The 16,319-nt window shown below is 37.9% G+C and overlaps 1 protein-coding gene across 1 annotated transcript in view; it reads left to right on the top strand.

Moving 5' to 3' along the window:
* The window catches only part of PLCL1 (phospholipase C like 1 (inactive)), a 419,773-nt gene that overhangs the window by 400,755 nt on the left and 2,699 nt on the right, over positions 1-16,319 (top strand). The gene's annotated exons all lie outside the window — the stretch shown is intronic.

Below are 16,319 nucleotides of genomic sequence, written 5' to 3'. Positions count from 1 at the left end.
GATGTATTGTGTGTGTATATATTTATACATAAAATATATGTATGATGTAGGTATATGAATGTACATGCATGTGTCTCTCTATATACATATATACATATATCAGTAGAAGAAAGAAGTGAGATAACTATGAGAATCAACAGGATATAACTTATTTTGGTTCATAGAATGAGTGGTTTTATATGAACATATATATATGTGTGTGTGTATATATACACACACATAAATTATGTATGTAGATGCATTCCCACTAATCTCCATCAGTTCCTTACACACATATATCTTAGTAGCAGAAAACAGCAGAGAATAGCTATGAGAATACACAAGCAGTGATATTTTGGTTCATAAAATGATTCTTTTATCAGTAGGAGGTAAGGAAATTGTTCTGGGCACCTGGATCACTATGCAGACTTATAATGCTTATTTCAATTTAATCATGTTTCTGAGGTTCAGCTTGGATATTTCCCCCCTCTCATTTAGCTCACTGGTGTTGAAGCAATTCTGATGGCGTTTTCTATAAGTAGATTATACTTGCAGTCATCTTTCCAAAGCAAGCAGATGGCTTCCCAAACAGAGCATGCTCACAGAAACATTGCTTATGGTATCTTCAGAAAGATGACAGGCTTGTTGCAAAGGATAATGTTTGCCATTAACTTTGGGGGTGACAGATGATTCCAGATCATTTTTACTTTTTCATCTTGCTCAAATGAAATAGTTGTTTAAAATTTTTCCAGAAAAGAGCAACATTTCTGTGTTTTACACAGAACATTTTAGTTATTCTGATATGATAATTGTGGAAACAAGACCTTTGGAAGGGGCATTAAAATATTTTGAGATTCTCTAATGAAAGTTTCTATGTCAGCATGAAGAACGATGTTTTTTATTTTCAGTACCCCATCCATGACTGGCTGCTGGTTGGATCCTTGCTCTACTGCCAAGGAAGGGTTATTTGTTTTTCTAAGTGCCCAAGTGATTTTGATTTCCATCCTTTCCCTCCAGTAAGTTGAAATGCTTGAAATGCAAAACATATAGCTCTAGCAATCATGGGCTAAAGAAAATGAAACCTACCACCAATACTATCAATGGAAAAATATTAAACTTTCTGAATACTTTCACAATTGACTGTTAAGAATGCAGAAATATTGGGGCAGCTAGGTGGCACAGTGGATAGAGCACTGGCCCTGGATTCAGGAGGATCTGAGTTCAAATCTGGCCTCAGACACTCTTACTAGCTGAGTGACCCTGGGCAAGTCACTTAACCCTATTGCCTAGTTAAAAAAAAAAGAATGCAGAAATATGTTTTTCATTTGTGCATGTAAATGATAGTTTCCAAACCAAGTTGTCACAGTGTGTGGGAAGCGAGGAATCCTTGTGAAATGAAGATGGAGGCAATAATAATAATAACTCTTATATAGCATTTACTATGTACCAGGCAATGTGCTAAAGCACTTTACAATTATTATTTCATTTGATCCTTATGATACTGGGAGGTAAGTGCTATTATTATCCTTATTTTACAGTTGAGGAAACTGAGGCAAACAGAGGTTAAGAGCCTTGTTGAGGGTCACCCAGCTAATGAGTGTCATGTTAGATTTGAACTCAAGTCTTCCTCACTCTATTCATTTTGCCACCTTGCTGCAAATGTGATATAATGGAAAGGTCACAGGACTTGGAATCAGGAGAATTTTGCTACAAGATAGTCCTAAGCAAGTCACTTAGCCTTTCCAAAGCTCAGTTTCTTTATATGTAAAATGGGAACAATAATCTTTTAATACTCACCTCACAGGAGTGTTGTGAAGAAAATACCTTGTAAAGCAACATTTAAGTGTAAAGTGTTAATAGTGGTATATTCTGATGGTTCTTTGTGGCTTGACTCCAACATGGTGATGTCATTTTGGTCCTCTTGGAGAATGAAGGACAATAATTAATTACCATCACTGTGATATTTTGAAGGCTATCCCAGCCTAGCATAAGCTCTGATAAGTCCTACTTCGCTCCCTAAGGACTTGACTACAGAACCATGTATTTGTTGTTGTCTAAGTTGGCTAAGTTGTCATAGACTTATCACTGTATTGGTTGCAAAGTTATACATTTTTATTCTCAGAATCTTATGAAAGACCATTTACTAAGTTTGGGGGGCTAGAGTGGGAAGTTGCGTCTACTTTGGTGGAAGGAGCGCCCACAACACTGATGAAATCACAATTTTTTGGCGTATTAGTTGTTTCACAGAATCCAATGACTCCTTCTACCTCCTAACCACCCCCTTCCCCATTTCGTTCTCATGCATATCTTGTTGTTTGGCATTGGGAAGATGCCATGACTTGCAAGTGAATTGGATTTAAGTGAGGCAGTGCTGTGCAGTTAGGGCAAGATGCAGATCAGGATGACTAGAGATGGCCCTAGATGCAATGGGAGACCTTGGCCTTTTTAAGGTAAGGTCTTTCCCAGGTCTCAGCTGGATGGAAGCAACTCCATTCAGTGATTAAGGCTAGACAAGAAATGAGGCAAAGAGTGGCCTCTTTTACCTAGTCAAAAAAAAAAAATCTATCAATCTGGGAGGAGAAGACCCTCAGGGTTTCTGGTCAAAATAGAAACAATTGCCATTTACTTTCACTCTGAGCCATCAGAGCCCAAAGGATGACCAGGTGGGGCTTGGGCTGGGATCTATTGTTCGCCAATCAATGAGAGCCAGAGTGATTTGGGTTTAAGGCATGGTCCTTAAGAAAGAAATCTGGCCTGTAAATCCTAAGATATCTTTCTCACTTTCAGGCTCACTTAGCTTAAAAAGGCCAAGTTCTCCCACTGCATCTGGGGCCATCCCCAGTCATTTTGGTCAATATCTTGCCACTGGGCCCAGATGGCTCTGGAGGAGAAAGTGAGGCTGGTGACTTTGTACAGCCTTCTCTCACTTAAATCCAATTCACTTGCAAGTCATGGTATCACCCTCCTGATGTCATGGTCCTCTTTGAGAACAAAGGATAAACAACAACTTGTGAGTAGTACTAGATGCCCCACTAGGGACCCAACTGGCCAGTTCCAGTTGGTCAGCACAGCTCCCTCTTCCTCTACCCTTACCTGCCAGTGCTCTGCCCAAAGGAACATAAATTTTGATCACTGAAACCTTGCAAGATATCTTGGGGTTTACGGGCTAGGTTTTTTTCTTAAAGATCGTGCTTTAAACCCAAGTCACTCTGGCTTTCATTGATTGTCCAATATTCACATCTATGAAGAACTGGGTCCTATCGAGTACCGTTGTGTGGCACTCACTGTATAACCACTAGAGGGAGCCAGCTTGATTGTCCTCAGCCTTTAGGAATTCACACTATGTGACACAGTGTGTCAATACCATAAGTCTCACAATTCAAGAGATATGAGTTATTAATTGGGTGAGTACTCATATTAATGGATGTCATTTAAAAATTAACATGGCACTGAAAAGTTTGTTTTTCTTAAGGATTTCCATGAAGTATCTTAAATGAGAACTGACAATTGTCCACTCAAGTTGACCAGTCTCCTTCTTTCAATTTCCACCACTCCCCTGTAACGTCACATGTATAAAGTTCTGATTTTCATGAAAAAAAATCTAGAATATCAAATGTTTATTGACTTAAATGTCATCTTCATGTATTTTTCTTGTCATCCATTGCACAGTAGTATTCTTTTTAAGTATTCAGTCACTTAATAATTTGGCTCAGATTAAAACATTAGGAACTCAAAATTTCTACTCTTGGTATACACAGGAAAAAGCCAATAATTTATTTGTAAGGGGCTAAAGTATTTATATCTGAAACATTCTCACCTACAGTAATGCACTATTGGTCTCATTTTGAGTTGTGGATCACAATAAATTTTATTTAGTCTCCAAGAGATCTTTGAGGGCTAGTTACTCTCAATCATCTGAATATTTCTGAAAACTATTTTATCTGATATAGATCATGGTATATTATTCAGCTAAAGTCATGTGCCCAAAGCAGCAGGTAGGGTGAGGGAGCAGGGTCTATAGAATTCTAGATTTCTCTTCAGATTCTGTAAATCTTTTGCGTTTTACTTCAGTGGGCTTTAGCACAACATTTAGTGGATGCCAATGTGTGAGGCATATGTGGTAGGCATTGTGGAGGAATCACAGGAGAATAGGAATGAACAGTTTACATTTATAAAGCACTTAAGATTTATAAAGAGCTTCACATATGTTATCTAAAGGACTTACCCACAGTTACACAAGTAGTTAGGTGTTGGAGGTGGGAATTTTAACCTATGATTTGTTTGACTCTAAGTACAGTATTCTATCCACCATTCTACCCACACTGACCAGAAGAGGACACAGTCCCTGTCCTAAAGGGGCTTACTCTTTCTACCATCTAGTAGGAAAGAATAGATATCACAGCTCCTCTCACACATTCTATGTTACAGTCATACATGCCATTCTGTGTCTACCTCAGCTCCTTTCCATAGGTTGTCCTGAAATCTGCCTGGTATTATCTCCCTCCTCACCTCCACCTCTGAAAATCTTTAGTTCCCTCCAAGATCCCACTCAGGTGCTATATCCTTCATGAGACCTTTCCTGACACCCCTGATCATTAGTCCTTTTCCTCAACTGAGATTATTTTGGATAGATGTCTCCTCTACTCTTCCCTTACTAATCTGTGTATGTGCTATAGCTTTCCAGGAGAATATTAGTGGCTTGGGAGCAGGGACATTGTCACTTTTGTTTTGTATCTTCAACATCTGGCTTAGAATGTTGCATATAGTAGGTACTTAATAAATGCTTGAATAAATGTTGAACTGAGTTGATTTGAATGGTGGCATAGTGGATAGAGTGTTGGGCTTTGAACCAAGAAGACCTGAGTTCAAACTTTGCCACATCTATTTATGATTCCTTGGACAAGGATAGTCAACTCCTTTCAGCCTCAGTTTCCTCTTCTGTAAAATAAAGGAGTTGGCCTTGATGACTTTTAAGGTTCTTTTTGGCTCTTAGTTTATGATTTGATGAACATTATCAGTAAGGAAAGAGAAGCACAGAGTGCTATGAACGTTTTCAAGAGGGAGAAGGAGCATCTGACCCTGGAGGAGAGAAGATTTTATGGAGGTGACATTTAGTCTGAACTTTGAAATCTGGAATTCCAGATCTGTAATTCCACAACAATTTAGCTCAACAAAGCCACCAAAGGCATAGGGATGGAAAAACATGGAACTCTTTCTGAGGGCATGGAGTGTTCCCTTTTGGAAGGAGTTATAGGAGACATGAAAAGGATTAATGTGAGATTAGTCCAAGAGCCTTGGACTAATAATAATAATAATGATTAAATAGCTAATATTTATATAGAGCCTACTACATGCCAGGCAATGTGCTAAACACTTTCTAAATATCTCCTTCTATCCTTATAATAACTCTGGGATGTAGGTGCTATTATTACCCCCATTTTACAGATGAGGAAACTGAGGCAAACAGGTTAAGGGACTTGTCCAGGGTTAAACAGCTAGTACGTGTCTGAGGCCAAATTTGAATTTTTAGGATCTTCCTGATTCCAGGCCTGGTTTTCTATTCACTGCACTTTATAGCTGTCCTGTGAAGTTTGGATGACAAACTGAGGAATTTAGATTTTACTAGATTAAGTTTCTGAAGGTTTTTGAGCAGTAGAATGATGTAATCAGAACTCAGTACCAGAAAGACTCATCTGGGAGTGTTGCATTAATGGATTTGAGGATATAGAGAAACCAGTTAGGCTATTAAACAACCATTTATGAAATCTTTACTCTGTGTAAATCATATTTGCTAGGTTTTGGGAATACATTTTTTTTAAACAAGGCAATCTCTGCTCTAAAGGAGCAAATATTTTATTGGGAGGTATAGGGCAAGTATACAGATAAGTATAAGATGTGGTTGGGTGTAATGGAGTTAAAAGGGATATAGACAAAGGCCTTTAGGGCTATTTGAGGTGGGGTGATAGAGGTAAATATCACAGAAGAGGTGTTACCTGAGTTGAGCCTGGAAGAAAGAGAAGGGCTTTGAAAAATGGAGATGAGAAAGGAGTACATTTCAAGTATGGGGAATGGTCAGCCGGAGTCAGTAAATTAAAGCCCTAATTAGCTAAAATTGGACCTGGGGCAAATTCTGTTGTTGTTTGGGAAGTGGCAAAGTTTCAGAGGATAGTTATACTGTTGGTGAAATCACAGCAGGGGGAAAGGCATTTTATTCCCCAGAGACTCCCAGACCATGGAGTTTTGAGGGAAGGAAGTCCCTTGGAGAGCCCATCATCTCTCTGGAGGATCTCAGGTCTAGATGCAGGGGTAGTAGGCTCCACAAGGAGGAATCATCTTTCTTCCTCCATTCCCTGAAAGGTCAATGGCCTGTTACAAAGCCTTCTAAACAGAGTACAGTAAGACAGACAATGTTTTTGGGAATCATAGTAATGAAGGGACAGGTATGTAGTACAGTGGGTAGAGTGCTTGCACGTAGAGTCAGGAAGACCTTTATTCAAATTTGACCTCAGATACTTACTGTATTACTCTGGGTAAGTCATGTAACCTTTGCTTGCCTCAATTTCCCCCTTTGTAAAATGGGGATAATAAAAATATCTATCTCCCAGGGTTGTTGTGAGAATAAATAAAATAATATGTGTAAAATACTTTCCAAACCTTAAAAACCTATATAAATGCTAGTAATTATTTTTACTAGTATAGTATTGCAAGGCAATGAGACAGCTTTCAGAATATGTTCTAAGAGAAGTACAAATAAAATCTTTGAGTTAAGAAGGTCTTCAGGAGTCTCTTAGAGCTTAACTCAATCAATTAACCAATCACTGTGTATTTCACATTGTGCTAAGAAAAGACAAAAACAGTTCCTGCCTTCAAGGAACTTACATTCTAATGGTTAAGTATGAATCTCTCTCTCCCCTCCCTCCCTCCCCCCATTCCTAAAGAAAGTTTATTAGAATGGAAGGGACCTAATTAGGGCTTTGCCTATCAGAGTGAAGAGAAGAGAATGTGAGGATGTGAAAGGAGGGATATGAAAGAAGAATTGAGTAGACTTGGAAAATGATTGAATATGGAAGTTGAGAGAAAGTCTAGGGTGACTCCTGAACTTCTACAAATCTAGGTGATTTAAGAGGATGGTAGTGTTCTCCACAGAAATAGTGACATATGGGAAGGAGCTGGGTTTAGGATGGATGATGACGAATTCTGTTTGTATGTTTTGAGTTTCAAAAACATTGCATTTGTACAACTTCACCCTTTCAGTTATGTTCAGCATAATCATATTCAATAAGGTAGGAGGAGAGCTGGATTATCAGTAACAACTTTTTGCTTAAACTTCATCTTCCTGACTCCATTTCCCCCCCTCCCCAACCCCCATCCCCAACATAGTTAACCAGGCATGAAAAGTTTTCAGACAAACCAGGTCCTTCAGGTAAATCAAGGTTCCATTGTCTATGCATTTGCTTCTTAGGGAGAGAGAGTATCAAAATGCAAAGTATTATATTTGAATAAGAAACAGAGAGAGAGAGCGATATTAAAGTACTTTTTGGAACTATTCAAAATCATCTACATATTAACTAAGTCAAGTTCATTATTCACTTTCCTCTCAGGCTTATTTTTGTTAAACATGTTTCATTGCATTCTTATCATATTCAACGAATAAATTTATTTTGAAAAATCTTATTTTAATTGATTTATTTTGATTTTATATTATCTTCCTTTCTGAATCTTCCCTTTCTCTTCCAGTGAGTCATTCCTTGTACAAAATATTTTTTAAAATATGAAAAAATAACAGTTAAGCCAAGCCAATTAATCATGTCTGATAGTATATATAATGTTTCATACTCACAGTTACCCACCTCTTCAAAGAGGGGAAGGAGATGAGGTATACATTCTTAAGTCTTGTCTGGGACCAAACTTAAATTTCTTAAATTTCTTTTCTTGGTTGCTAAAATAATATCCATCATCCATTTTTCTATATTCATTTTGGGGGAATAATCAACATATATAGTTATATACAGAGGATATCTATATTCCATTTTCTCAAACTTTGGAAAAATGTAAATAATAAATACTTAGGGCTAATATGATAATTTACTGGTTCCAGATGATGCTGGTATGGGGAGTGGTAAATTGTTTACTTTTGGGTATTAATTTTATGAGTAATTTGTGTTGTATTGTCATTGTTTAAAGCTGGAATCCCAAAAGTAATTTCCCTATAAAAGAGTCCTGAGCTATGACCCAGAAACTTAGGGTTCCAAGTAGAAGGCTCAGAACTGCAGAACAAAGCAAAGGTGTCCATACTGTATTGGACTCTAGCTGTGTGTGGTGTGTTTAGAAATGACTGGAGGCCCAGAAACCAGAAACTGATGGGAGGGCCTCCAGAAGATCTGGGAATTGGGATAGAAAGAGAAGTTTAGCTTGAAAAGGGAAGCCTTTGTTAAGTGTATCTTAGGGACTTGAAACTGGGGGTAGAAATAGGGTGGCTTAGATTGATTGGTTCCCAAATCTTATAGCTTCTAGAAAGGAGGAGGCTCAGCTATATATCTATAGAGGAATTTTTAACCATTCTGTGCCATGGAATCCTCTTGTTATTTTGGTGAGGCCTATGGACACTTCAGAATAATATTTTTAAGTGTTAAAGGAAATGCTGAATTTCCCATGAAAGTTCATATATCTCCTGAAATCTATCCACAGACCAAGGGATCCAGGAACCCAGATCAAGATTCCCTGATCTACAGGACTTTAGATAGAGAAATCAGTTTCATAAATAAGGATCATACTAACTGTTATAGGAAACAAGTGAAATATTTTAAACAATAGGGATGTTTAGATTGGGCCAACATTAAGAAAGAGTCAGACATTTTAGGGATTTGGTAAACCCTTCCTAATGGTTGTTGAGGTGACTTCAAACTTTTTGCATCCTGAAGCCTGAGGGGAGAAAGGTATTTCAAAGAGGCAAGGACAAGGCTCCATCTTGAACCCATGGCCAGATAGTTGAGAAAGATTCATCTATGGAGTATATAGGAAAAGTGGGCAGAAGAAGGGAGCTTGAAAGAAGAAGGAACCCATCAAGGCCTAGTCCTTTATAACCAGAGCTAACTTTGGAGAAAAATGGTACTAGAAAGCTCGTGGCACTGATAGCTTTGTCTCACGAGTTCATTGACTAGAAACAAAGAACCAGTTTAGCCCAGATAGGGCTGGGATGAAGAAGGGCATCAGCTAGACAAAAATACAGTAGAACTAAGAAAAGTTTGTGTGAAAATGCTCTATCTTCTCTGGCTGCTTCTTCTGCTTCTAGAGACAGGTGGGACCTCGAAACATAAAGTCCATCAAAATTTTAGCTGAGGTCATTACCCATCTATCTCTCTCTTTATGATCTCTATCACTACCATCTCTATCTCTATCTCATTTCTGTCTCTAATTCACATGATGTCCTTGTGGACAAGATGGCTGGTGTTGGCTGGATTAAAATATAATTAGCTTTGTTTGAAGCTGATTGAATAAAGTAATCCAAAGAATAGTCCTTAATGAGTCATTGTCAACTTGGAAGGAAGTCTATAGTAGAATGATTCTATATATATTCTATATGTTCTATATATCTTTGGTCCTGTACTATTTGATATAAAGGCAGAGACAGATGGTATGCTTATCACATTTGTAGATAACAAGAAGTGGAGAGGTAGAGCTAATATATTAATGACAGGCTTAGGATCCCAAAATATCTCAATGAGATAGAATTATGGCTTTATCTAGTAAAACTGCTGTAAGAAAACATCAAAGAGACAGTTAGATGGCTCAGTGGATAAAGCTTTCTGCCTAGAGTCAGGAAGACCTGAGTTCAGATAGCTGTGTGAGCCTGGGCAACTCACTTAATCTCTTTTTGTCTTAACCAACTGGAGAAGGAAATGGCAAATCATTATGGTATACTTGCCAAGAAAACCCCACATGGGGTCGTGAAGAGTTGGACATTGAATGACTGAACAAGAACAATAAAAAATATTTACTATTAATTAGAGCTGCTCCAAAGTGGTAAGAGGACTTCAAGCAGGGACTGGATAAGTACTTGTTGGGAATATCATAGGTTGTATTCTTTTTCAGATGCAGCTTATGCTAGATGGCCTCCAACCTACCTTTAGACACTGAGATTCCTTAAGGGACTTATGTGGCACCTGAGCTGGGACCTGACTGAGGAGAGATTTCAGTAGATGATGACTGAGTCTTTTCTAGGGATGGAAGATGCATATGTAAATGCACAGAAGCTAGAGGTGCCAGGGTGAGACTACAAAACTCTAGTCTATGTTGGTTGAAGCACAGTGAAGAGAAGTTTCAGGAGCATATTGTAAGCAGAAGGCCGATTGCAAGGGGTTGAGGAGATGGAGGGAACTTTGAGAAAGTAGAAGAAGGGAATATAGAGCACTCCTTCTAGAAATTTGGCAGTGAAAGGGAAGAAAGAGGTAGGATGACAGTTTTAGGTAATTGCAGGGTCAAGAAAAGCTGCTGCTTCTTCTTCTTTTTCTTCTTCTTCTTCTTTTCTTCCTTCTCCTCCTCCTCTTTCTTCTTCTCCCCCTCTTTCTTCTTAGCCTCTTCCTTCTTCAAGGGCCAGTAGAGAGATAAAGAGTGAAGATGAATTCATGAAGGTGGATGCCTGATGGAGCAAAGTCCCCGTGGAGACCCCAGGGGAAGGGATCAAGAGGACAGTTCATGGCCTCAACTTTGGCAAGAAGGAGGAAGATAAAATAGAAAAAGACATAGAGGCCAGGTGTGGTGATGCATGCCTGTAATTCCTGATACAGGGGAGGCTAAGACTGGTGAATTGTTGGAATTCGAGAGCTCTGAGTTTTCTGTGGGGCTCAAGCTGATCACGTGACATTGCTCAATCTGGCACTAATGTGGTTAGCCTCTGGGGACATGGAGCCACATGGGAACCCCTGGGAACATGGAGAAAGGATGAATTGTCTCAGGTCATATGAAGCAGGTCAAAGCTTCCATGATTATTAGCAATGAGATTGAGCCCATTTGTGAGTGACTGCTGAACTTTCAACTCGAGTGAGATAACAATAACTAATGTTTATATAGCACTTGCTATGTGCCAGGCACTATTTTAAGCACTTTACAATTATTACCTTTTTTGATCCTCACAACAATCTTGGCAGATAGGTGCTATTATCATCCCCATTTTACAGATGAGGAAACTGAGGCAGAGGTAAAGTAACTTGCCCAGGTTCACCACAGCTAGTGTCTGAGGCTAAATTTGAACTCAGGTCTTTCTAACTCCAGACACAGCAATCCACTGTGCCACCTAGTTACCTAAATAGGAAGACCTTGTCTTGAAAAAACAAGCAAACAGAGGAGTTATGGGGTGCAGAGGAGTGGGTATAGGAATACTCATGTAGGATGCCCTTAATCTATTCAGTAAGGTTGTTCTCATGGATGGAGGTAGGTTGTGGGATTAGGGGCTTAAAGATAAGGAAGTTTTCAAATAGCCATGGTGAGGATTACATTAGGGAGACAGTAAAATAAGGAATGCCACAGTGAGAGTACATTTGGGATTATGTATCACAGAAGATGTCAAAAAACAGAAATAGTAAATGTTGGAAAGGTTGTGGAAAAACAGGCACATTAACACATTGCTGGTGGAGCTCTGAATTGGTACAAACATTCTGGAAAATAATTTGGAAATCTGCAAATAAAGTCACTAAAATGTCCAAAATTTTTGACCCACAGAATTCCATGATAGATATATACCCCAAAGAGGTCATTAACAAAAAGAAGTGCTCCATATGCTCCACTTATTTATAACAGCATATTTTTTTTTGGTCAGGGACAGCATATCCCTGGGTTCATGCTGCAACAGAAGAGAGAGGAAGCCAGTAAAAGGGGAGAATAAGTTGCGGTGAGCAAATGGTACTTGTATCTGTTTTACCATTTTGCTTAAGTTCAAACATTATGGGGAGTTAGGAGTAGGGTTGGGGAAGGGAGAAGGGCCAGTTAGTTAAATGTCATTCTTTGGCTATTGAGATATGGCCTGATATCTCTTTGCTCCTTTTACAAAAAAGGCATTAAAATTCTGGCAGGAGTGCTTCAAGCTTAATCGTAGCTAGCACATCATTAACATTGACTGCCTTTGGTTCTTCCTCTTTTAGCTTCTGCCTTTTCTATTTTTTCTCCCTGTGTTATGCAGCAAGGACGTTTTGTCTCCTGGGTTATCAGGAGGTGATGCCGTCATGTTCTTGTGAGCTGGTACAAATTGTTTTCCCCAATTTGCTATTGTTTTCTAGAGAAACTGACTTCTGTTTACCAGAACTGGCACAGTCTGGTGCTTGAGTGTACACAGTGCTGATTGGTGGCCAAGAAAAAATTCTAGTGATGCATTGATCAATTAATTTGTAATTAAGAAGCATTGGAAATATTAGATGCTAGCGGGTGGTAGGGAGAAAATATGTATGTGTAATATAGATTTTGGTGTCTTGTGTGCTTCAGCATTCACTGGAAATATGACACTGTCCTTCTGAGAATACTGCTGTATTGAGGAAGCTGATTAATCAAAGAATTCAGGGAGTTTATTCTGAATGCATTCTGCAGCAGTCCATGCATGAGAGATATCTTTGCTTGAAATAAGTATGTGTATGTGTTCATTATCTATGCATTTTGGCTTCTACAAACACTTACCACTTGGAATACGTGCAGATACAAAGACAATTGAGGTAGGGGCTCTGACTTGTCTTACTGTTGAGAAACATTCTAGAGGAATTCAATTCAGTTCATAGCATCAGAGGACCATAGATTTAGAGCTGGAAGAGAATTTAGAGGCCACTGGGTCCAATCCCTTCATTCTATAGAAGAGGAAACCTAGGCATAAAGAGGCTAAGTGATTTGCTTGGGGTCACACACCTAGTAAGTGTATGAGGTGGGATTTGAACCCAAATCTTCCTGACTCCAAGTCCAGCACTTTATCTATAATTCCACATTGGCTCAACAAGCATTTATTATGTCTCGTTTTTGCTAGAATTGGGCTAGTAGGAAAAAAAAAGGAGAGAGAGAGAAAACAGTCCTTTGCCTCTCAAGTTAGCTTAGGTCATATTAGGAGGAAACAACATGTTTAGTAAATACAAAATATATGTATGGGTATACACACACACACACATACTTGTATGAATATATGTGTATACATATATAGATATATATATACATACATATATATTAAATACAAAGTAATTTCCTGTGTATGGGGAAGAGAAGCATTAATAATTGGGGGCATCAGGAAAGGCCTTGTCTAGGAGGTATTACTTTAGCCAAGGTGTATATGGAGTTAAGGATTCTTAGAGGTAGAGGAAAAGAAGGGAGGGTAGCTCATGCATGAAGGACATCCTGTGTGTGTATGCATATGAATACATGTAGGTATCCATGAAGGTTCTATTCCAATACCTCTTTGTGGAGATAACCCCATGTATCACACAGCTGGTAAGTATCTGAGGCCAGATTTGAACTCAGGTCTACTTGTCTATAATGCTGTCTTTGGGGAAAGGTAAGTCGGATAGTATGGCCGGAGTATATGAGGGGATGTTACGTGGAATCAGTCTGGAAAGATTGGCTGGGGATTGTGAATAGCTTTACATATCAAACAGATGAGTTTGATGTTGATTCTAGAGGCAATAGGGAGAAGCTTGTCAGAATTGGTTTGTGAGCCTTGTGGAGGGAAGAGCGGGAAGCTAGGTAACCATTAAGAAATCTAATAATCATGAGGGCCTGAACTAGGGTCTTGGCTCAGTGGGTGAAGGGAAATCTTTTTGTTCAAAGAAATAGTGGTTAAATAAAAATACTAGCTCATATTTGTAAGATACCTTTTTTTTAAACAATTAGCTTTCTTTACAACAAACACCATAAAGTAGAAAGAGTAGGAATCTTCTCAGTTTTGCAAATGAGGAAACTGAGGCCCAGAATGTTGACTTGCCCACACAGCTAAGCATAAAAACTGGGATTTAAACCCACTTATTCTGACTGTAAACCCAGTATTTTATCCAGTGTGTCTCACTGCATACTTCTCTGCAATCCAAATCACATTCAAGGCATTGTTAAAATTAGTTGCATTTATTTAAAATATGTAGAACTATCAGTGTATCTTTCACAAATATATATTATATATATAAATAAAAATAAAACACACACACATATACATATGTGTTTGTGTGTGTATGTATATGAATACATGTAAGTATCCATGAAGGTTCTATTCCAATATTTCTTTGTGGAGATGACTCTGAGGTCAGAACACATATAGGTTGTAGCTATTCAGTTGTTTTTCAGTCATGTCCAATTCTTCGTGATGCCATTTGAGGTTTTCTTGGTAAAGCTACTAGAGTAGTTTGCCATTTCCTTCTTCAGCTCATTTTACAGATGAGGAAAGTGAGGCAAACAGGGTAAAGTGACTTGCCCAGGGTCACATAGCTAATAAGTGTCTGAGGCCACATTTGAATTCAGGGCTTCCTGACTCCAGGCCTGGCACTTTCTATCCACTGAGCCATATAGATTCCCTAATAGATATAGAAGTTCCCACTGATTTTTGATCAAAGGATGTACATCTCTTCTCTGAACACCTGCAATGGTAACGTCAGAGACTCATTACAAGGGGTTTGGGCACCGGATGATTCTTTAGCTACAACAGCTCATTAAATGGTCTCCTAAGGCACAGAGGGGATGGCCTTGTGTGCATGAGGAATGGGTACTTCCAATTGTTCCAGTCAGAGAAATAACAGATGAACTCAGAGATAGTTGAAGTACAGGAAACTTCCTTAACAGCAAAGTTAGGCACCTGTTTATAACTTACAATCTTATGAACTCAGTTGTTCCAGATTCTGAGACCCTCCGTTCACTATGCCACATTGCCTCACTCCTTCTCTCTGTCTCTATAAAACATGTGTATGTGTGTGTGTGTGTGTGTGTATCTATCTATATCTACTTATCTACCTGTTCTTTCTTTCTTTTAATCTATCATCTATCTATCTATCAATCACTAAAATCCTACTGTCATGCCTAACGATATATATATGAACATGGATAGGTATACATTTTTAGAACCTAGGATCAATATTATACTGAAGCACTGGGGCAGGAGTAGGGTGGAGGATTTATGGGATATTTTATATGTGTGTGTATGTGTATATGTATACACATATATTAAACACACATGTGTATATCAAACACATTTTATATATAAAAACAATGTATCAAACACAATAATTATAAATAGGAAACATACATGGTATATATAAAACACACACACTATATATATATATATATCAAACACATGCTATATATATCAAAACAACATATATCAAGACATTTTATATATCACATATGATCTATTGAACACATTATTTTTATCAAACATACATAGTATATATCAAACATGTACAATATATCTATCAAACATACTATATATCAAACACACATTATATATCAATCAAATTCTTATGACATATATCAAATATACATTTTATATATGAAACACACAGTATATCAAATGTGATATATTAAATATACATGATATATCATACATGATATAAAACACACATGATATATAAGACAATACTACATATAAAACACATGAGCCATATCAAGCATGCATAAAACATACCAAACATATAGGATATATGTATATCTAACACATGATATATATGTATATCAAATACACAATATATCTCAAACATATATCATACATCTTGCTCAAACACACATAATAGGGATATCTCAAACATTATACCAAATATATTATATATCTCTCAAACACATAATATATCAAACACATAATAAGTATATCAGACATAATCTATATCAAATACACTCTATGTATATCACATAATATATCAAACAGATTATATTTGTATATATATCTCACACACTATATATATCATGTAATATATGTCAAACTCACTATATGTGTATCAAACACACATATATACACTATATGTATATATGTGTACTTGTGTTATATATGTGTTACACACATGTTATATGCCCAAAACATTCTCTGCCTCATTTCTTACCTATCATTAATCACTGAATGGGTTTTGTCTCAATCAAACTGGGACTGGGAAAGACATTAGCTTAAAATGGCCAAGGTCTCCGACTTCATCTGGGGGGATGCATCTCCAGTTGTCCTGATCTATATCTTGCCATGGGGCCCAGATGGCTCTGGAGGAGAAAGTGAGGATGGTGACTTTGCATAGCCCTTCCTCACTTAAATCCAATTCACTTGCAGGTCTTCTTCGAGAATGAAGGACAAACAATACCAAACACTCACTATCTATCTATCTATCTATCTATCTATCTATCTATCTATCTATCTA

Source organism: Vombatus ursinus, unplaced genomic scaffold (genome assembly GCF_900497805.2).
Source record: "Vombatus ursinus unplaced genomic scaffold, bare-nosed wombat genome assembly UNPS02014779.1, whole genome shotgun sequence".
Classification (NCBI taxonomy): domain Eukaryota; kingdom Metazoa; phylum Chordata; class Mammalia; order Diprotodontia; family Vombatidae; genus Vombatus; species Vombatus ursinus.
This window is presented reverse-complemented; position numbering and strand designations above follow the sequence as displayed.